Here is a 24,191-nt window from a genome sequence, read left to right as displayed (position 1 = left end):
ATACAATCTTCATTCCGTGACAAGTCGGTACAATATAATAGTTATTCTTCAGTTTTATTTGATCTCTATAAGTGCCAATCTTAATAAGAACCGGTTATTCAAAAGGGTGTCTCTTGTGCACCTTAGTGAATAAATTCAACCAATGTTTACACATTTAAAGTGTGCATTTCTCAATAAAAAATGTGTATTTCTCAATAGATTTTAACTCGAAAAAATTTATCATATAATAATATTTAATAAATAAAAAATTAACGCTTACACAGGATTTTTTTCCGCCATAATCTCAAACCGTGATTTAGTGATTTTGCCGACGAATAAATTAATTAATAATCATTTTTCCTGCAATCGCCAAAGAGACTGGCAATGTTATCAACCCATTCTCTTTCATTTAAAAAAAAAAAAATTACTGCGGACCTGCTTTTCCGGTCGACATCTTGGATTTTGACTTTCGATCCGTTAATTTTTACTGATGTTTCTTATCGTCGTTTCTGACTTTAAATCTAAGAAATCATTAAAAAATCGAATTATAAAAAGTAAGTATTATTTGAATTTTTTGGCCCAACATTGCGTCTCATTTGTATTCAATTTTAATCTCTGTTATTTTTATTTATTTTTTACATAATACGAGGTGTTTTTTTAATTTTATTATTATTAGTAGTATTATTATTATTAGTATTAGTAGTAGTAGTAGTACCTATTTACTATGCCTCCCCACGGGACAGAGTTAGACACCAGGGTGTTTTTTTTTAACGTGGAGAAAAGGTACAAAAATAAAAATTGTCTCAATCGTGAAGGATTTCTCCTCCACTGAAAGAGAACGAGAAATGGAAGTGCAAATCTGAAGAACAGATACTACACTTTGATCTTGGCCAAAAGACCAAGTAAGTCATGGAATAATAAAAAAAGAAGATATTATACAGATATTGAATCTTTGTTATTTTGCATAAATGATAATACTTTATCCAAATATGAGGTACTGGTGCAACTGCAGTGTGGTGCACTGGTGCAGTGTGCACATTACGAACCTGATTTCTCGTAAATGTCTGGTATGGCTGGACCAACAATGACGAATACTTGTGCATTTATATAAACATCATTATTTAGAAAGCCATTCTTAATACAGGAAGGGGTATTTTGTAACTATTATGTACTTTCACCTCAATTTAATAAACAAAAATATAAAAGGTAAATCTTTACTTTCTTTCTATAATTTAAGTGACTTTGATAGGTTTTCGGGTATGCCGAATACTAATATTAATTTAATATCACATTAAAATTTGAGGCAGATAACTAGTTTTCTGGATATAAAGACTTGTATTATCCAATGTATTAATGGGTGCTAATGCAGAGAGTGATCCGCACTATTTTTTAAATTGTATTTCCACGTTTAATTAAAGTTTTATGATATGTTTTTTTTTATGCAATTGTAAGGTTAAAGTACAGAATAGGTACAAAACACTCCCCTCCCCATGTTAAGAATGATTTTTTTTATTTCAGCACGGATCACTCTCTGCATGAATACCAATAAATGTCAGTGACGTTCGCCATTCTTAACATTGGAAGGAGGGAACATGCATGTGCATTAGTAATATTCAGTTGGGAAAAACATGGCTGCCAGCAAAACATAATGAATTACATTGGATAACAAAAGTCAAAACCATTTGTGTGCCACAAAAATAATGTGATATTTGTTTTCAGCATACACAAACACCTATAAAAGTCTTCAGTGAGTGTTGAGGTGGAAAGCAAAGTAAAAAAAGAGGCTACTTATGCACTTTTGTTAACGTGCTGAAATAACAACGATATTACTTAGAAAGCCATTCTTAACATGAGAAGGGAATGTGTTTTTTTTTAACTATTCTTTACGTTCATATAACAATTTAATATAAAAGATATGATAAAACTTGAATTTTACTTGAAAATACTATTTCAAAAAAAAAAAAATACCAATAAAAATAATAATTTAATTGGGCTTCCAAGCATTTTTAGCACCACTGAGTATATTCTGGCGGTGCCGTCAGTCAGGTGGTGGTTGAACCTGAGCAAATCAAACATTTACAAGAAACTGGTTTGTAGTGTGCACAATTACTGACTTCCAGGTCATATAATGCACAAGCACTAAATATGATTGCTAGACCTACTCAATCTTTTGGTAAATTTAGGGCATTATTTTCATGGCAAGTGGTCATCTTAGCTCCAATCTGTGGTTCCTCCTGGTCTGACTTCCACAAAAAACACTCGTCTAACTTAAACCACTATAATATAACTTCCCCCACTCTTTATCTGTGCCTAAACCTAAACAGAGATTCAATGAACAAAGCGTCTTTCTTAGAACTGCATGCCTGTGGAACTCTGTTCTATTTTCCTGCTTTCCAACTGACTACAATAGGGTTGTCTTCAAGTCTAATGTGAACAAGTTTTTGATGAGCCGTCCCCCTTAAGTAACTCAATTTACAAATTTCTACTGCTAATGATTCTACGATATTTTCCCATTGACTACCGTACACTCATTGATCCTTATCCTCGAGTGGCCTGCGGGACTTGATAAGTAGTGACTCTTTTGTAAACAAAAAAGTTAACATTCAAGAACTAGTAGAAAAAAAAAGGTGAAATTACTGATGGGCACCAACTAAACACTCACCTTTCAAAAGTTGATTTTTCGTGATATCAGTGACTGTTTTCAAAGATTATAACATTTAAAATTGTTGCCGACAAAGTTTTCATGATTCTATAGTCTTGAGCCCCTGTATGGGGCATAGGCCAACCACAACTTTGTAACTTTCTAGGGCAATTGCTCTTGACATATCAAAGGCCTTCGACAAGGTATGGCATAAAGACCTACTTCACAAGATTTCCAGCTACGGTATAACTGGAAATGTTTTCTCAATCATTAAATCATTTCTCTCCGATAGGCTCATAAGAGTAGTGGTCAATGGACAAAAATCCGAGGCCTGCAGTATTAATGCTGGAGTCCCTCAGAGGTCAATTCTGGGCCCAACTCTCTTTCTGATCTACATAAATGACCTCCCTAAACACATACTTAAATCATTCGTTGACATCTATGCTGATGACACGACCATCTACGGCAACACATCAAAGACTGTAAATGACAAAGTTCTCTCTGATTCTCTCTCTTCTGATCTCGAGCATGTGGTTCAGTGGGGGAAGACGTGGCTGGTTACCTTCAATGCATCTAAAACCAAACTCCTATCCTTACATCATCAACGCTCTGATCCCCATCTGGCATCAATTGGGATGGATGGCTCTCATCTGGAAGAGGCCCCGTGTTTTGACAAGCTTCTGGGTTTGACCTTTACTCCTGATCTGAAATGGAACACGTACATCAAGTCTGTTGCCAAGGTCGCTGGAAAGATGGTGGGATCCTTCTACCGCTCCAGAAGATATCTCACTACTGATGCAATTCTCTATCTATATAAAAGCCAAGTACGTCCAAGAATGGAATACTGCTGCCATATCTGGGCAGGAGCTGCTAAAAACAGCCTATCCTGCCTTGACAGAGTACAAAATAGACTTTGTGGCTTAGTGGGGGGTGCCCTTTTCTCTACCCTGCAATCTCTCTCCCACAGAAGAGACGTTGCGAGCCTATCTTTGTTTTATCGTTATTTCCATGGTAGGTGCTCGTCTGAACTCCAATCTCTGGTGCCCCCTCGCCAATCTTTCACGAAAAACACCCGTCTAGCTGAATCCATTGTGAAAAATTTCCCCCACTCTTTATGCCTAAATCAAAATGCGGATTTCATGAACAAAGCTTTCTTAGAACTGCACGCCTGTGGAACTCTGTTCCGTCTGCCTGCTTACCACCTGACTACAACTTGGATGGCTTCAAGTCCAACGTAAACAAATTCCTAATGAACCGCCCCCTTAAGTAAACACTTCTTCAAATCTCCACACAAACGTAATGTACTTGCAATAACCCTTATCCTTGAGTAGCTTCCGGGCCTTGATAAGTGGTGACCACTGTGTAATAAAAAACCCAAAAAAAACTGCTTTTGTAGCGAGGAGATTTTTTTTTTTTTTTCCGGGGTGGGGATGTTGGCACCACGCCCAACCTTCCCAGAAAGTACATACAGCGCCTAGCCTTTCCAAATGGTCACCCATCTGGTACTGGCTTGGTTCAATGTTGCTTAACTTCGGTGATCTGGTAAGAATTGGGGTGTCAACGTGATTATGCCATACATAGTTTTCATGATATTAAGATCTTTATTATCCAGTGTATTCTCTAACGGTGTTCAGTGGTCGCCATTTTGGTTTTACTTAAGGCTAAAAAATGGTAGAAAAACCAAGTTGTTTTTTTTAAAACGAATTAAAATCTATTAAAATTTATTATTCTTGAGCAACTTTTTTTCTAGAAAGATAAAAGCCTGAATTCGATATGAAAAGCAGAATAATATAAAACTTTTTCTACTAATTTTAATAGAATTTAAAAAAATCTTTTTTTTTCTAAAAAAACAAAAAAAAACACTATTCGCTACCATATTTGTCTCGATGGTTGACACATTTAAATATTTTTTTATTTTAAAGTTTTTGAATAAATTAATTTGTTTTGTCTAAGATTTAGGATGATTTGCTATAAAAATATGCAAAAATATTATAACGTATCTGAATTTCAAATAATTCCATTTTTTTATGCCCCCCCCTCGTCAAATTTTCACGAAAAACACTCATCTCGTCAAAACCACTATCAATAATTTCCCACACTCTTTATCTGTACCTAAACCTAAACGTAGGTTCCATGAACAAAGCTTCTTTCTTAGAACTGCACGCCTGTGGAACTCTCTTCCGATTGCCTGCTTTCCAGCTGACTACAATCTGATTGTCTTCAAGTCCAACGTAAACAAGTTCTTGATGAGTGACGAAATAAAATAAAATTTAATGGTAGTTTGGAAGAAACTAAGGTAGCCTTTACACTCATTTAGTCTTGTAAATTTCTAAGTATTTTTAACGTTTGTTTTAACGATTGAGTGAAGAATCTTTATAAAGGTTTAATTCTTTTTTCATAAGCGATACATATTTTTTTGCTTACATAACCCCTGACGTTAAGCAACGATGGGACTGGCCAGTAGCAAATTGATAACCATTTTCGGAATGCTAGGCGCCATATATGTTGGAGAAAACTCCTGCATCTAGTATCATGCTTACCCATCTTGAGCCTGTCTTGCCATCAGGATCAAGTGTTTCTGGATGAGAGAGTGTGGTAGATGCAAATCTCCCACACTTTAAACTAAGTCAGTATTTTAGTGTCGATTCTTCAAAGCATTTCCTATTTAATGATATACAAACAATAGAAAATTATTTATTTATTTTTTGAAGATTTAAAAGTAGTGTTTTTCGTAAGAATAATGAAAAAATATATATCTTTTTTTTTTTTTGCTAATTTGAAAGATAATATTATTAACATATTCAAGAAATTTTACACCTCAAAACACGATGGATGAAAAATTAAACACATTTAAAATTCGGATTTTCAACCTTAAAATCTGATATGTGAAACAATTGTTTTTTTTGTTTGTTTTATCTCACCCTCCCCACAATACATTTTGTTCAGTTTCGGCTGATTATTTTAAGCATATTTCTAACCATAAATAAAGAAAGTTGTTTTTTAGGCAAAAAATATGTAAAAATCGATTATGAAAAAAAGTACACTTTTATGTTATGTTTATTCTTTACTTAACTATCTGTGAAAATTTCGTATTGATTGGATTATTACTTGATTTTTGGTAGATTTTTAAAGAAAGAATTTGTCAAAAAATACCCCCCCCCTTTTTTTCCATTTTGGCTTTAGACACTCACAAAATGCGCATATTGAAGATTGCTAAATTTAATAAAAAGTATTATGAAAGTTGGTTTTAAGGTTAGGGTTAGGGTGAGGGTTGTTTTTGAATAGCAATGAAGAAAAGAAATTGAAAACTCTGGAAGGGACATAATAATTAATAAAATAATGAGTTTTATTTTTGTTTTCGTTAAACTTGACTATTGTTTTGAAGTACTTGTTTGAACAACTTTCACAAGAAACTGTGGTTCTGGTATTCATTGTTTTGTTTTTATAATGAAAACAAATTATAATGTGAAAAATATTTCTAAAGAAAATCATCTATATATAAAGTGAAAATGTGTGTTAGTGTGTGTGTGTGTGAGTGAGTGAGTGTGTGTGTGCACTTTTTGTGTATGTCCGCAAAAGGCTTTTCTCAGGGGGGGAGCACTCGGTTGGGTCACTCCTTCTTAAAACTTTTTATATACTGTCTAAATCATAATATCTACGAGTTAAGAACAGGAGTCGCGTCTAGTTTTAATTTGCCCAACTTTTACGCGCTATTTTCAAGATTTTTTCAATCGCCGCGTCTTTGTTTTGCTTTAGAGTATAAAAAAGCAAAACTGATTTCCATATCAGCAGTTCCATGGCACACAGGCCGGGAACGTCCTCCAGAAAGCAATAAATGTTTGGTCAATGTCGGTTTTCACTGTCATATCAGACAATTGCTTTCATTTGGACACGCTCCCTCTTTGTTAGGGGAGTTGGTTTAAAGTGGTGTAAAAACAAAAAACAAAAAAACAACTATCCCGCACTTAACATTAAGTGCGAAATTAAGATCGACGCTTTCATTCTGTGAGGCGTCATGTTTGACCTCATTAAACTTGCACCTGTCACATAACATTTAAATCATTTTTATTTCACACATTCTCAGTGCTCTGCCATCTTAGTGAGGCGGTAAGTTCTCAGCCTGTTAACCTTAAGGGTTTGGGTTCAAGTCTACATACCAAAACTTTTTTTATTGTTCCCTCCCCCCAGCACACACACACCTACAAATACCCGGGCAATGGCGGGTACTCCTGCTAGTATATCTATAAAAGACAAAATGGTCGTTCATTTTTGTATGTCCAGCAAAGGCTTTTTTTTGTCAAGGTTCTCGGTGGAGTTACTTTGTTTTAGAACTTTTTATAAACTTCCTAGATTATAATATCTACGATTGGTGAACGCACATTGTATCTACATCTATTTTGATGGACTTTTATAAAATTCATACTATTCTATCGTCTCGCATGTTTGTTTGCGCTTTTCACATAAAAGTGAAACTAATCAAAAGCGAAGACATCTCCCTGGCCTTTCATGCCAGGATGTCCAGAAAGCAATTAGCTTTGATCAATGTCGGGGAAAACCCTCATATCAGACAATTGCTATTCATTTGGACACTCTCTTTTCGTTTGGAGCTGGTTTTCCAAGCAGCAGAAAACTTGACTGGCCTTCAGCAACATTCATTTTTGCATTCACTTAGCAAGTCAACTTTGGATTGACATCGCTACATTTCAATGCTTTTCACTCCCTATGCCTTTGTAGCATGACGGTAAAAGTTTACATTTTCTTTGACTTTCTTTTCCACCTTCGGGTTCATCACAGGTTCAAGCCTCCCTCCCTCCCTCCTAACATTTTTTTTCTTTTCCAACTCCAAACACCCGGGCAATGCTGGGTATCCCCGCTAGTCTATAATATAAATATCACCTGTCTGTTTAAATGTATGTATATTTGTATGCCTGCCTAAAACTTTTGACAGAGGCGACAGATTTTCACAAGATCGGTATCGTTTTGAAGTTCGACCCTTCAGATGACAAATATCAAAACACTGGCTAAAAACATTACTATAATCATGTGTTTGGGCCAATCATAGCAATACTTTGGGCGCAATGAAAGAGATGAAATTAATAAGCTAACATAGGAAAATCATCCAATCCTAATCCTAACCTTAATCCCCTACAAGTTGGTTCCAATGTAATCTTCCTATATTTTGCCAAAGAAATCTAACAGAAAGTTAGAAAATAACACAAAATTATAACTTGAACGTTTTTTATTATTATTTAGATTACTGTTCACGTTCTGAGTGTTTTTCTAGCAACGTTGTAGCCAATATAAACTTTGACATCCTTCAAGTGAATTTATTACTGTACTTATGTTTCATTTTGATTACAATATTGTTCCTATTTACAATGCCTCCTCACAGAACAGAGTTAGACACCAGCGTCGTTTTTTTATGTGGAGAAAAGGAACAAATAAAAAATTGTCTCAGTTTTGAAGGATTTCTCCTCCACTGACAGAGAACAAGAAATTAAAATGCAGCATCTGAAGAACAGGGTATTTATTTGCTTCTCCACTGAGCAAATTAGGCACAAGGCTGTTTTTTAATGTGGAGAGAGAGAGGGAACGGTTGGGAGGAGACCAGCTCCTGATGGGTGGGAAATGAGTGCTGGATAGTGACAATTGGTATGAAGGGTTTGTGTGTGCATGTGTGTGCAGTGAGCACCAACCCGATTCAGGGTTTAACTGGCTTCCTCTGAAGGAGGAATTTTCATGGAAGTATGAAATTCACAAGCAGTCCCCAGTCACATGTATATCCCCATTAGGGGAGATGACGACGTTAGGTCTTTTTTGCAACTTTTTGCAGGGAGGTGTTGACGTCCTCCTACATACAGCACCGAGACTTCCCAAATTGGTCACCCATTTTAGTAATGACCAGGCTCAACATTGCTTAACTTTGGTGATCTGACAGAAACCGGTTTGTCAACATGATTATGCCGTTATAAAGGTGAAGATGGATTTCTTGTCGAATTTAATACCAAAGTCATACCAATAAAACATGGATTTTCCCTTGCATGTTGTCAAAATGTAGGAGAAAGAACGTGGCATCATCGGAAGAATCACACTACCTCTAGTTACCAATGTTGAGGAACTACAGAGAGTAGTGATAACCTTCATCAAGGAAGTGACACATATACATACAGAGCAGCCGAGAGTGAGATGAAGAATCTGTGGCATTTGTTAAAAAGCAAGTTATTATAGCAAAGGTTAACATAATTTTTATTGCCTCTTAAAGACATGCCACAAGGAATCACACTGTTGCGGGCATGTAATCTTTTTAATATTTGTTTAATAATATTTATTTTCTATTTGCAGATTGCAGTCAGAGTGAAGAACAAGCTTTTCTAATTCGAACTTCCGAGAATAACCTTCCAATGTAAGTGGATCAACATTTCTAAAAAAAAGTTTGAATTTAGACATCATCATGGAAAAACAGTCAAAATCAAAACCATATACGTGTAAAATATGTGGGGATTCATTTTCGAGCAGCTCCAATTTAAAGGGACACATACGCAAACACACTGGGGTGAAACCTTATTCATGTCAGATATGTGAAGCTGCGTTTTCAAACAGTTCAAATCTAACGCGACACATTCGAACACACACAGGTGAAAAACCATATTCTTGTCAAATGTGCAAATCCGTATTCACGACCAACTCGCACTTGATCTTACATGTGCGATCACACACCGGAGTCAAACCGTTTTCGTGTCAAGTTTGCGGATTTGCATTTTCAAACAGTTCAAACTTAAGTAAACATATGAAAACTCACACAGGGGAAAAACCTTATTCTTGTCAAATCTGTGGATTTGCTTTTACGCAAAATTCTCATCTAACAAGACATATGGAAACGCATAAGCAGAAGTCTTAAGCCCAGGTTGGGTGGCCTCCTTGATTTTGGAGAACTCTGACTGAACTATAATGAAAGAATGTAAGTCTTTGTTTTCAAACACATTTTTATTTAACAAGACAAAAATACACTTGGTGGTATATCTTGATTGCCTACTTATGTATATATATAAGCAAGATAAGACACTGATAGAATTCAGGTGAAAAATCCTGATAGATATTACTTTAAGTAATACTTTCAAGGAGATCCTAGCCAAAAAGGAAAAGCTCAATATTAAAGAATAGAGCAACATATAAGTTTTGTGGTTAAATTTTAAATTCTGAAAAAACAACATATAGACACATATATTCGATTTAAGAATTTATTGCTTGACAAAGGAATATATAGAAAGGGTTATTATAATATAATACAACATAATATAACATAATATAAAACAACATAATGTAACATAACATAACATATAACACAACATAATATAACATAATACAACATAATATAACATAACATGACATAATACAACATAATATATAACATAATATAACATGATATATAACATATAACATAACACAACATAACACTTACAATTTGGATTTTCCTTTCAATTCAGCACTCTGCTGGAATTCTTTTTCCAAAAAAAAAAAAACTAATCATATATATATAACTTTCGTGGTTAAATTTTAAATTTTGAAAAAACAATATATAGAGACATATATTCGATTTAAGAATTTATTGCTTGATAAAGGAATATATAGAAGGGGTTATTTTAATTTCCTTAATCCATGGATTTTCAACAATGGCTCATATCATCAGAGGAATGAAATGCAGTTAGCAAAATGTTCAGCTGCGAATGGACGCTATTTTGCTTTTCAGCACAATTATTGAAAATAGTTTTTGGAATGGTTGTGGATAATTATATGGAGAAATTATATACATTTTGCTAACTGCATTTCATTTCCTCTAATGATATGAGCCATTGTTGAAAATCCATGGATTAAGGAAATTAAAATAACCCTTTCTATATATTCCTTTGTCAAGCAATAAATTCTTAAATCGGATATATGTCTCTATATGTTGTTTTTTCAAAATTTTAAATTGAACCACAAAACTTATATATATATATATATATATATATATATATATATATATAGGAAAGAAGCCCCAATGTTGCCTTGGATTAAAAGTATTAGTAATGGAATTCTTGTCTAATTTGATAATAAAAACAAGGATTTTCATCTAGCATGTTACGTTGCCAAAACGGCCGAGCACATATAAAGTTGTACCGATTGTAGCAAAACGAATGTGGCGTCGTTGGAAGGATCACATGACCTCCAGTTACCAATGTTGAAGACATGAGGAAAGTGTTGACCCATCAAGCACAAAGAATGCAAAGAATGTCTCTGTTTTCAAGCACTTGTGATTTAATAAGACCCAAAAGTATACCTAGAAGTGGAACTTAAACACACAGACATATATATATATATATATATATATATATATATATATATGTGGATGACAATATATATATGTGGATGACAATATATATATATATATATATATATGGATGACTATATATATATATATGTGGATGACAATATATATATATATATATAATTTAAAGGAGATTAGAATAATAGTCTAAAGAGCTAAGTGTATTTTAATGTAATAGTGAAATTACTAGTTTAATTAAAATACAGGAAATGCTCGTTGTAATTTAGATATATAATAAGCTCGATAGTTAAATGTCCTAGAGCTAATTCAATATTAAGTAATGTGATTTATAATTTAAAAGTTTTAAAATTTTTAAAATTTAAAAATCAAAATTTAATTAAATTAAAAATCAGTTTCATAAGAAGGAACAACAACAAAGTCAATTATCTGTACGATCGTTTCGGAAATCTGTGCTTTTTATTTGTGGTATACATGAAGTCACGTAGAATAATTATACATAGTTTTTTTGTTAAGCACGGTCTCCTCATCAGCAAATTTAGGAGGATTTCTATTGAATTGAAAAGACACCAAAAATAAACCTAGCATTAAAAGTAAGGCAGATGAATCTGAAAAATTGAAGTAAAAGGTTTGGATATAAAATTTATAAGAAAATTAATAAGGAAATTGGTATAGGTTAGAGATAGAAATGAGTAGAAAAAATATATATATTTTTGAATTTACATAATAAATTTGATTTAAAAATATATAGATATATAATTACCTTTTGGTTTTTCTTTTTTTGAAATCAGGAACTGTATTTAAAGTAGTCATTTAGATGTTTGCTATAGCTTTTTATTTTATTGAATGATGAATTTTAAAAGGGCGACGCTCGTGCAGTAAATTGTTTCCGTTAGCGTATTTTGATTTAGAGACGCTACAGTTAATATCTATAGAGAGAGAGTTTTTTTTTTTTTTTTTTTTTTTTTTTTGCAAGTTTTTAAGGGGAGATAATTGTCATGGCTTTATTTATTATTTGATTTACGAGTCTAAGGGCGGTAATTGGTTTAACTTAATTTATTAAAAAAAAAAAAAAAAAAAAAAAAAATCTATTTTTACTAATGATTTAAGGTGGTTTATATTTATTAAATTTAAACCAACGTTTATGATTACACGATAGAAGCTCGTGTCTTGAATTTACTAGTTTGGTTGTGCTTTTTATATCTTCATATTTTAAAATTTTTACGGTTTCTTTTGTACATAATGTACAAAATTTATCTCCTGGTTTATATGATTTGCAAGTCTCAATTATTTGCCATTTTAAGTTGAAAGAAATATTGCTATTTTTTAGTTGCCAAATATAGTTGGATAGAGTAGTTTTGTTTGATAGAGAGTTATTTTTAAAAGAATGTTTGTGCGTTGAAATTCTATGTTTTATTGGGCCAGATGTGGAACCAATATATATTACCTCTTGATTATTATGATTATTTTCCGTTAGGTCTATTGTTGGATTATAATGTGGTGGGTTGGTTAATAATTGATCGGTAGATTGATTTAAGTTGGTGTTATTATTTAATTCGGTAGTTGAGTTATGGCTGTTGATAGGTTCTTGTATATTTGGAGTTTTTGATACTGTGCAGCTATAGATAACATTTTTAATTTTACATGAGCCTTGTAGGGGACATTTATTTTTTCTTCTACAGTTACAGTCCGATGTATTTTGTATAGTTGCATTTTGTAGTTTATTAATTTTATTATTATTAGAGCTAATTATTTTCTGATGAAGGTTAGGCATAGTAGAGTAAGAGACTTTAATTGTGTTCTTATTGAAAATCTTATTATATCTATGGGGGGCTTTAAAGTTCTTATCTAATATTTTAAAAAATTCTCTAGCTATGTTTGTTTCTAGGTTTTTGGAATACGGGGGGTTGAACCATAGGATCTCCTTGTGTCTATTCTTACGTTTGCGGGTTTTAGTTTGTTGTTTATTTATATTATTATCTAATATTTGTAGTTTGGTTTTATCTTTTTTTGTCTCCTGGTTATTTTTCTTAACTCGTATACGGGAAGACATTGCCATATTATATGTTATTACGCTCTTAATAGGTTTATTTTTAATGCAGTTTATGTTTCTATCATTTTCATTTATGAATTTAATTTGTGAATTTAATATATATATGAATGACAATATATATATATATGGATGACAATATATATATATATATGTGGATGACAATATATATATGTGGATGACAATATATATATATACATATATATATATGTGGATGACAATATGTATATATATGTGGATGACAATATATATTATATGTGGATGACAATATGTATATATATGTGGATGACAATATATATTATATGTGGATGACAATATATATATATGTGGATGACAATATATATATATGTGGATGATACTATATATATATGTGGATGACAATATATATATATGTGGATGACAATATATATATATGTGGATGACAATATATATATATATATATATATATATATATATATATATATATATATATACATATATATGCGGATGAAAATATATACATATATATGTGGATGAAAATATATACATATATATGTGGATGAAAATATATACATATATATGTGGATGAAAATATATACATATATATGTGGATGAAAATATATACATATATATGTGGATGACATATATATATATATATATATGTGGATGACAATATATATATATATATATATATATATATATGTGGATGACAATATATATATGTGGATGACAATATATTTATATATGTGTATGACAATATATATATATATATATGTGTGTGTGTATGACAATATATATATGTGTGTGTGTGTATGACAATATATATATATGTGTGGATGACAATATATATATATATGTGTGGATGACAATATATATATATGTGTGGATGACAATATATATATATGTGTGGATGGCAATATATATATATGTGTGGATGACAATATATATATATGTGTGTGGATGACAATATATATATGTGTGTGGATGACAATATATATATGTGTGTGGATTACAATATATATATATATGTGTGTGTGTTTGGATGACAATATATATATGTGTGTGTGGACGACAATATATATATGTGTGTGTGGACGGCAATATATATATATATGTGTGTCGATCACAATATATATATATATATGTGGATGACAATATATATATATATATATGTGGATGACAATATATATATATATATATGTGTGTGGATGACAATATATATATATATATATATGTGGATGACAATATATATATATATATATATATGTATATATATGTGTGTGGATGACAATATATATATATGTGTGGTTGGCAATATATATATGTGGATGACAATATATATATATATATGTGTGAATGACTATATATATATATATATATGTGGATGACTATATATATATATATATATATATATATATATATGTGTGTGTGGATGACAATATATATATATATATATATGGATTACAATATATATATATATGGATGACAATATATATATATATTGATGACAATATATATATATATATATATGTGTGTGGATGACAATATATATATGTGTGGATGACAATATATATATGTGGATGACAATATATATATATATATATATATATATATATATATATATATATATGTGTGTGGATGGCAATATATATATGTGTGGATGACAAAATATATATATATATATATATATATATATATATATATATATATATATATACACACACAAAAATACACCGGGGACAAACCATTTTCATTTGAAGTTTGCGGATTCGCTTTTTCAAACAGCTTGAACTTTAGTAAACTTATGAAAACTCGCACAGGGAAATGAAACCATGTTCTTATAAAAAATATGACTTTGCTTTTATGCAAAATTCTTATCTTACAAGACATATGGAAATGCATAAGAAGTGTTTGCCCCAGGCATAAACCGTTTGATTTCAGAGAACTTTGACTGAAGCAAAATGAAACAAAGTAGAAAACATTATTATTGCATTCTTGTGTCGATCTGTCTTTTCTATGAGATGTGAAACTTCAATTTGCAAAAAAGTTGACTAAAAAAAACATTAGAACACACACAGGAGAGAACTTAAATGCCTACTAGACACTATACTAGATTGCGTTGGTACGGTTAACTTATACTAGCTTTTATTAGAAATAGTGCACCTTCTCTAAGTGATATTACCTCAAGTAACATCAAAAAGACCAGACTAGATGAATTCTACTCTTGTTTTGGAATCCAGTAAAATGAAGATACCATAATACCACAATAAAGATATGCTATATTATATTTAAATGGTCAATTGGAGAGGAAAATTATGTTCTCAACTTCTTTACCAACTGTGTTTGTTATGTAAAGGAGAATTTTAATGAAACATTGTAATATCTATGCGTATCATATGGAGGTAAAGTGTTAGCCACAAGGATAAAAACCGTATGCTTGTCAAATCTGTGGCTTTGCTTTTACACAAAACTCTCATCTAGCAAGACATATGGAAATGTATATGCAGAAGTGTTAGCCCCAAGTTGGGGGCCCCATTTGATTTCAGAGAACGTTTACTGAAAGATGATGAAATGAGAGAGAAATCATAGTTTTGCAAAGAATTATAATAGAATGCATATGATGGCTATTGACAAATAACAATCTGTGAGCAATATTATAGGAGCAACTGAACGCATGAAAAAGTATTTCAAAACTGCCTGGCAAATATACCCGGTGAACTAAGTGAAAGAGAGATTCAAACAATTGCACTTAAAAGGGACAGTCAGAATATTTAAAAGATCTTTCAGTTGGAATATCTGAACAGGTTAATGTTTGGTATCTGGTAGGATGCCCATTCCCCATCTTGAACAAACTGAGGAGAAAATCCAAAGAATAAAAAAAGAGAACTTAAAGGCCTACCAGAAACTATCCTCGAGTATCTAAGGTCTCTCTGTACAAGGTTTTTTTAGGACATGCAACAGCACGTATGTGGGTTATATGCAAATACCGAGCTGTGAGCAGAATGACGTTATATTAGGGAAAAAGACTATATAAAGATGAGAGATCATTTGGGTGATGGCACAGGGTCACAAGTAGTCACGCATGGTGGAAGACAGAGAAAATAACTGTCGTTACAAAAAAAACGGAATAGAGATATTACTTGTTTTATGTTCCTTGTGACATAATCTGCTACAACGTGTTGGTCCTGTGTGCAAACATGTGTAATGATACAGAATGTAGGTCTGTTTTCAAGCATGTTTATTTTAACAAGATATAAAAATATTCTTGGCAGTATAACTTGAATGCCTACTTTTATATATATAGTAAGTTATAAAAATATATACGGCAATTAAGCTACACAGAATATTTCGTGTTTCACTCTTGTGAAAATTTGTCAGGCATAAGAGAAGGAAATGCGGAATGTTCTGTGTAGCTTACTTGGCATATATATTTTTATAACTTACTACCTCGCTCTACCTATGTATTGAACATTGTTAAAGTAAATTCTGAAAATTTACGAATAAAATTATATCTTTAAATATTAATTCATGCAATTAAATGAAGTCATATATATATATATATATATATATATATATATATATATATATATATATATATATTGCCCTTCACCAGACTATCCATTCATATGAAATCTTTTTATCATTTTTCTTTTGCCTCCTGTTCCCCTTACCTCACCCTTTTTTTTAACCAAGTAAGATCTGTGACTTACTTGTAGTTTCATTAAATACTTTTTATATGCAAAATCCGATCCTGCATTTTGCTAATTCCTGCCCTCTGATGAGAAGGAGAGTATTTCTTTGAAACTCCGCGGATTAAGGACTATCCACTTATCTTGTGCTTTCTTTTTTTTAAAAATTAAATATGTTTTTAACTCTTTTTCAAGATGTCTTTTAACATGTTTTATTAATCATTTGTTCATATATATATATATATATATAGATAGATAGATATAGATATATATATATATATATATACAAATTTACATGGTTATGACACTGGACATGCTAATGTTTCAGACAAATAGTTGGTTAAAATCAGAAGCCTCATGAGGCGACTTAATAGATTTGAGGACAGGTTTCTTCTGTGGAAAGCAACTATTTATTTATGTTGCCTGACGAGGACTTCTGGTTTTAGCTGACTATCTATCCAAAACATTAGCATATCCAGTGTTGCTGCCACGTAAATTTGTTTATATTAATAAAAATAATTCTTGCTCTTTTTTATTGAGCACTCTTAATAACTTCGTTTAACTCATTTTTATCACTCTTGAATATCTCTTACCTGGTATATATATAACATATATATATATATATATATATATATATATATATATATATATATATATATATACTATCAAGGAGACCTGACATTCCCTGGATTAAGAGAGGATTAAAAAATGTTCTACACTTCCAATACTTTTATTATCATCGAAATCAGTGGAATTACCCATTATTTAATAACCCATAATCTTGCAAAGTATGTGGGTTTCTGTTTTCAAGGACTTATGATTGAACAATACAACATATATATATATACTTGGAAGTGGAATATGAATGCCTACTTATATATATATATATACATATATATATGTATATATAGTAAGTTATAAAATGTATATGGCAATTAAGCTACATTGAATATTCCGCGTTTCATCCACTCTAGGAATCTTCAGGCTTATGCACCTCCTAGAGTGGATGAAACGCGAAATATTCAGTATAGCTGTATCGCCATATACATTTTATAACTTACTAACTAGCTCTACCTACGTATTGAGCACTTTTGAAGTAAATACTTAAAGTTTACGCATAAATCTATACTTTTGTATATTAATTTTATGTGAGTAAATTAAGTAGTTATATATATATATATATATATATATATATATATATATATATATATATATATATATACCAAGTTAAAAAGTTAAAGGTATTCAGGAGATTAAATTCATGAATTAAAACGAGGTTATTAAGAGTGCTCAATAAAAAATAGCAAAATATAATATTTTTATTTATACAGACCAATATTACATAATCGCTACACTGAACATGCTAATGTTTCGAACAAATTGGTTTGCAAGAAACCAAAAATCACTCATCAGGTGACGTAAAAAAAAAAAATTGTTTTTTTTTTATAACAAGATCCCTTTGGTTGCAAATAATCTTTTTTACATCCCCTGATGAGTGACTTTTGTTTTCTTGCAAACTAATTTGTCTGAAACATCAGCATTTTCAGTGTTAGCGACTATGTAATATTTGTCTATATATATATATATATATATATATATATATATATATATATATATATATATATATATATACTGTGTGTGCAAAATCAAGACTTAAAGGCAAGGTGTTGATGGCAACAAAAAGTGTATTTCATTTTATGTTACAATTGTTTCAATGTCTAGTTCGACAATTTCAAGCATTATATCGTTTGAAAATTTTCAAAAACCAGCATTTCTTCAGACTTTATGAATAAACACACTTTAGGCAATGTAGCATTTTTTTAATATAAAGAAAAAAGGCGGGGGGGGGGGGTCCCTAACAGGAAAAGCATGCGAGAACCATTTACCTTGGCTGTGGTTATGGAAAAGCCCCTAAATACACCTCTCTTTCTAAACAAACATAATATAAGACTAAAACGAAAAATCACAATACTAAAATCCAAGAATCCAAAAAATTAATATCAAAATAGAATGAAAGCACCCCTACCCTTACTTCAGAAGAGCCAGTCCCCCACTCCCCACACATACACATTAGTAACGACCTCGGACCACAGCCACCTTCCTAAGGAAGCAAACCCCAAAATACTATAAAACAATATACACATTCCCAAACCAATAAAAGCAAACACACACACATACACACACCCTATCCCACCCTAAAGGAAAAGAAAGAAAAAACATTACAGAAAGAGATAGCGACTACAGCGAGGTCAACGTTTCCCTGGACAAACAAAGTAAAAAAGCAATAAAAATTCAGCATACCAATGTATAATAAACACTTACAAGCCTCCACCCCTTGGAAAAACTTCAAACTAACTACGAAAATCGCCATTTTTACACATTTGAAAATAATTTCTGACGAGGACGCATCACAGACCGTCTGAAACGCACGTAAACGATTTCAATGACTTAAAAACATTATTACAATGATCCAAACATAATTCTCAATGAAAAACCAAGGACACAGAATAATAAAATAATGTTAAAAAATACACATTGTTGGTGACTACTCCCTTATTTAAATATATATATATATATATATATATATATATACATATATATATATATATATATAACTACTTCATTTACTCACATAAAATTAATATACGAAAGTATAAATTTATGTGTAAACTTAAAGTATTTACTTCAAAAGTGCTCAATACGTAGGTAGAGCTAGTTAGTAAATTATAAAATATATATGGCGATTAAGCTACACTGAATATTCCGCGTTTCATCCACTCTAGGACTCTTCAGGCTTATTATAAGTAATATAATCAATATATATCAGGTAAGCCTGAAGAGTCCTAGGGTGGATGAAACGCGGAATATTCAGTGTAGCTTAATCACCATATATATTTTATAAATTATATATATATATATATATATATATATATATATATATATAACACTTATCGGAGTCAAACTATATTCTTGTCAAATTTGCTGATTTGTGTTTTCAAACTATTTGAACCGAAAACTCACATGCAAGAAAAACCTTGTTTTGTCAAATTTGATGCCTAAATAATGCAATAAAAAACGGTGATTTTTCACTGTACATGTTTAATCACCGAAACAGTTTTAATTAATCAAGACAAAAATAAACCTGAACTCCTGCTTACTTATTTATTTGTTTTAATTACTTTTTCACCCCAAACAGGGCACAGTGCCACTCGGATGTAAGTAACTACCATTAGGGAGAAAATTTACAGGGATACTATGTAGGGAGTTGAGCAGCAAGATGTCGATTCACATTACACTTCTGTATGTCAGTACAGTCAGGAAAGCAGGCACCTGGGAGGGAATTCCTAAGTCAATTAGTTTGAGGGAATAAACTATTTTAGAATACTGTCTGGCATCTAGTGATCTCTACACTGAAAGGGTGGGATTTTGCTTCTTGGGTTGGTCGGGATATTTGCATTAAGGAAGATACAAGTGCATGGAGTTCATTGGAGCACTTGTCATTAAAATATCTGTAAAGTAGGATGCAACATTTCATTGATTAGACAGAGCTTGGAGTTTGGTTGACAGTGTGGGACCTATTAGGTTGGCGATTTTTTTTTTTAACCCTGTCAGGACTGAAAGACTTGCAGCCAATGCACCAGCCCAAATGTGGCAACAATACTCTATGCATGGACAAATGGTGGCCTTGGAGAGGCACAGGATACTCTTAGGTATAGCACAGTAAAGAGAGTCTACATTCTTCATAACAGCCTAGGCAATATCCTCAATGTATTTGTTCTAATTCATGTTCCCTATGAACGTTAAGCTGCATATTTTTAATAATATAGCCAGGATGAGATCAGGTCCACATGCCTTTGAGGTGTTTAGAATTTTTATGATATTACAAACTTGGAAAGGGGTGATTTTTCAGATCTGGGTCTTCAGTGGAGGTGGAAGCAAACTGTTAGGCAAGCAGACTAGCCTTCATGGTTGCTATGCAAACAACCTTAACATTGTTGGATTGTAACGGAACTGTTGATACCTATTATTTACTACACTGGTCTATATAAATTTTCCAGAAATCACAAGTTCCTAATTTCTTCAACTCAGCACATTTTCTGATGGCTTCTGTATATCTTTTCTTAGCTGCGGCTATTTCGTTTTTACAATTATTTCTAGCTTTTATATACTTTTGTCTGTACTTGACTTATGTCAGATAAATCTGTCGTATGCATGCTGCCTCTGAGCAATAGCAACTGCACAAGTAGAAGTGAATCGTTAAAGAAAGTGGGGTTTGCTATAGAACGTCCGTGTAAGAACATATGCTTCAATTGCTACTTTGAATCATTCAGATGTCTCTTTCACACAATATTTCACAGCAATAGGCCATTCATATTTATTTTTCTATTTATTTAAATTTTTATCGTTTATCAGAGATGCAATATATTTTCTGATCAAAACGAATAGATATTCTGTGCAGTGCTTATTTCTTTAACATTATTAATGTTGACATGCAAAAATTCAGCTATCGATGACGAAACAAATGGCTATAAGTATTCTAATGTCATAATGTAATGCACAAGGTCAACTTCTCGGATGGTTTGTTATATAGGTGTAAAATTACCTGGCATTCGTTTTTTTTTTTTCTAGAGCAGTGTGTGATATAATGGACATGCAACCCCCCCCCAAAAAAAAAATGTTAGAAAGTAAATAAAAAAGGAAAAATAAAGAAACAACAAAAGCAAGTGAAGGTAGTAGAAAAAACAAGGGAGTACGCAAAGAAATCTGAAATATGATTGTTAATCAAGGTGTGGCAGTAACTGGGAAATGGACAATTTTAGGAGGAGGAGTGAGGGGTTTTTTTTGGAGGGGAGTATTATGGACACCCCACAAAAAGTAAATAAATTAAAAAAAATTAATCATCAAAATGAAGTGAAGTTAGAAGGAAGACAATGGTTAAAGTGTTAATCTGAATTAAGACTGTTGACTTGTTTCCTCTTGTCTGTTTAGAGTTATCTCCCTTTTGCCTGCTGTTATTGTTTCATTTCACAAGATGGCGGTTTAGCTGAGACTGTGTGTCTATGGAATGAGTAAATTAACAGGTAGTTTACCAAGTTACGTAAAGGTATAGGAGGGAAATGTTGTGCATTTCTCTCCTAATAATTACTTAAATAAACACAAGGCCAAACAACATTGCTTTTAACAAAACAATAATAAAGGGTTTATTTAGAAAAGGCGAGATTGTATCTCAGACTGAAGAGAAAGAAAGAAAGTGTAAATGTCTGTTTGAAGGTGTCGTATGCCATCAGACCGCAGTCGTCAACAAGTACCAGTGGGAGGGGTGAGTGAGAGAGGTCTGTATAGGTCGCTTGCTGGCATCTCTCTGGAAGTCACAGCTGAGATCCCAAAGGGTTAAAAATAGTCCTTAAGGGGACAGCTCAAATCAATGCACCCTGCCAACCGATTAGTCAGTTTGGCCGAATCACTTTGGCATCAGGCATTGATCCGTTTATAGTAAATAGTTTAAGTGCTACAAAGGCATCTGAAATAGGATTGTTAATCAGAGTGTTGTGATAACTGGGACAACAGACCGAATATATCAGTCAATATATTTAGAACTAGTTTATGAGCAGTTTTAGGAGGGAGGAGTAGATTTTGGGGGGCAAGGGGCGATATTATGGATATAACCCCCCCTCCAAGTCCCTAGTAAATAAATATAAAAACTATAATATAGGATGGAATAATAAATTTGTCACCCTGGAAAAAACGATATGATTCCATTTCCATTTGATGAAAAGCAGTTTTCGTTTTATTGTTGCAGACTATCTTAGAGTGATAGGAGCCTTTTATCATGTCTAAAAGTGACACAATGTTAAATGATCGAGATTGGAGATGTGCCGCTGTACAAGTCATGCTCTCGACTGATCCAAGTTATGACAACAGGACCATTGCCAGCACCCTCAAAATGCAAATCCATTCAACGTTTGAGGGCAAAGCTTTACAAAGTTTCTGGCTACAGTTATGGTCTTTGGTGCGGTTTCAAGCGAGATCCACATCATGCCACCTTACATTTTTGAAGTCAGCTTGAAAGTCAACACCAAAGTGTACCTGGACGTGCTGAAGAGTGTGATGGGACACGCAAGTGGCTGCTGGTAGCTGTAGTACTCTGCGCCAGCCTACAATTCTGAAAAGACCTAGGCTTGACTTCAGAAAGAGTGCTACGACTTTGTACCTTTCCCTCACTGGCCCTCCTCCTCCCCCGACCTGAACCCACAGACCTAATTCTGTTTGGTCATATGTCGAGAATATCACTTATATGATCTCCCACAACACCAATGTCAGCCTGATCGCCCCCATCTGCCGAGTATTCAGCAAGCTCCTGTCGGCACTTGTGGAAAAGGCATGCTCCCAGTTCTGGACCTGTATCAAGTCGGTAATCGAGGCTGAAGGCAGTTACATTGAATAGATGTCAGCTCTACTTCCTAATCAAGTTATCTAAATTGATTTCTTTTTTCAATAAATGTTTTAAAATAAAGCTATAGTGTCGTTTTCTTTAGGGCGACAAATTTATTGTTCCACCGTGTAAAAAAAAAAAAGGAAAAATCAGTCAAACTAAACTAAAGTGAAGTTAACAGAAAGGTAGTGTCAGTCTGAGTTAAAACGGTTGAGTTGTCTCCTCTTGTTTATGTATAAAAGTAAGTCTGTTTAGAGTGATCTCCCTTTGTTCATTCTTATAGTTTCCTTTGACAAGATGGCGGTTTAGCTGAGACTGAGTCTCTATGGAAAGAATAAATAGACACCTAGTTCAACAATGTTCACAAAAGGATCTGAAATAGGATTGTTAATCGAAGCGTAACAGTAAGTAAGACAAAAAAACTGAACAACTAAGTCAAAATATCATTTAATTGTTGGAATTCTTTTGAGATGAGTCGTTTGTATATTTCATTTATTTGCAGACCTCGGCTTTTGTAGTTGTTGTTTAACGACGTTTCGACCAACTATTCCTCTGGCCTTCACAATGAGATAAGAATACTGAATCTTCAACTGTATCTTCAGTAATTACTGTCTTCCATATTTGTTATTGTCTCAGCACGTTTTGGCCAACTATTCCTCTGGCCTTCACAATGAGATAAGAATACTGAATCTTCAACTGTATCTTCAGTAATTACTGTCTTCCATATTTGTTATTGTCTCAGCACGTTTTGGCCAACTAATCCTCTGGCCGGCTTAGGGTAAGATTGAAAGCACCATCTTCAGACCATGCTCATCTGGAAAGCTGGCCAGAGGATTAGTTGACGAAAGCGTGGTGAGACAACAACAACTATGGAAAGCAGTAATTACTGAAGATACATTTGAAGATTCAGCATTTCTATCCTGTCGTGGTTAACAACTTATGAAGGCCAGAGGAATAACAACAACTATAAAAGATGAGAACAATAGTTCGCAAATAAATAAGTCAATATATTTGGAGTTTGTTTACAGACCATTTTTAGGAGGAGATGAGTTTTGCAATGGTTTACAGACTATTTTGAGTTTACTGAAAATTAACAG

General features: G+C 32.5%; 1 long non-coding RNA gene and 1 pseudogene across 2 annotated transcripts in view; one reads left to right on the top strand and one right to left on the bottom strand.

Moving 5' to 3' along the window:
- Positions 1-413: 413 nt before the first annotated feature.
- Positions 414-24,191, top strand: part of LOC145269712 (uncharacterized) — a 25,493-nt gene continuing 1,715 nt past the window's right edge. Inside the window, exons 1-2 of one of the 2 annotated variants that reach the window (XR_013865182.1) lie at positions 414-533; positions 8,963-9,023. This is a non-coding gene — a long non-coding RNA (uncharacterized LOC145269712). Of the gene's footprint in view, positions 534-8,962; positions 9,579-24,191 lie in introns of both variants that reach the window. The other variant, XR_013865183.1, reaches the window with a different exon arrangement.
- Positions 663-890, bottom strand: LOC145269929 (U2 spliceosomal RNA; annotated as a pseudogene).

This window comes from Euprymna scolopes, chromosome 45 (assembly GCF_053919585.1).
Source record: "Euprymna scolopes isolate OS-2025 chromosome 45, ASM5391958v1, whole genome shotgun sequence".
NCBI classification, from domain to species: Eukaryota; Metazoa; Mollusca; class Cephalopoda; order Sepiida; family Sepiolidae; genus Euprymna; species Euprymna scolopes.
The sequence above is the reverse complement of the archived record's forward strand: the minus strand, read 5'-3'. Positions and strand labels throughout refer to the sequence as shown.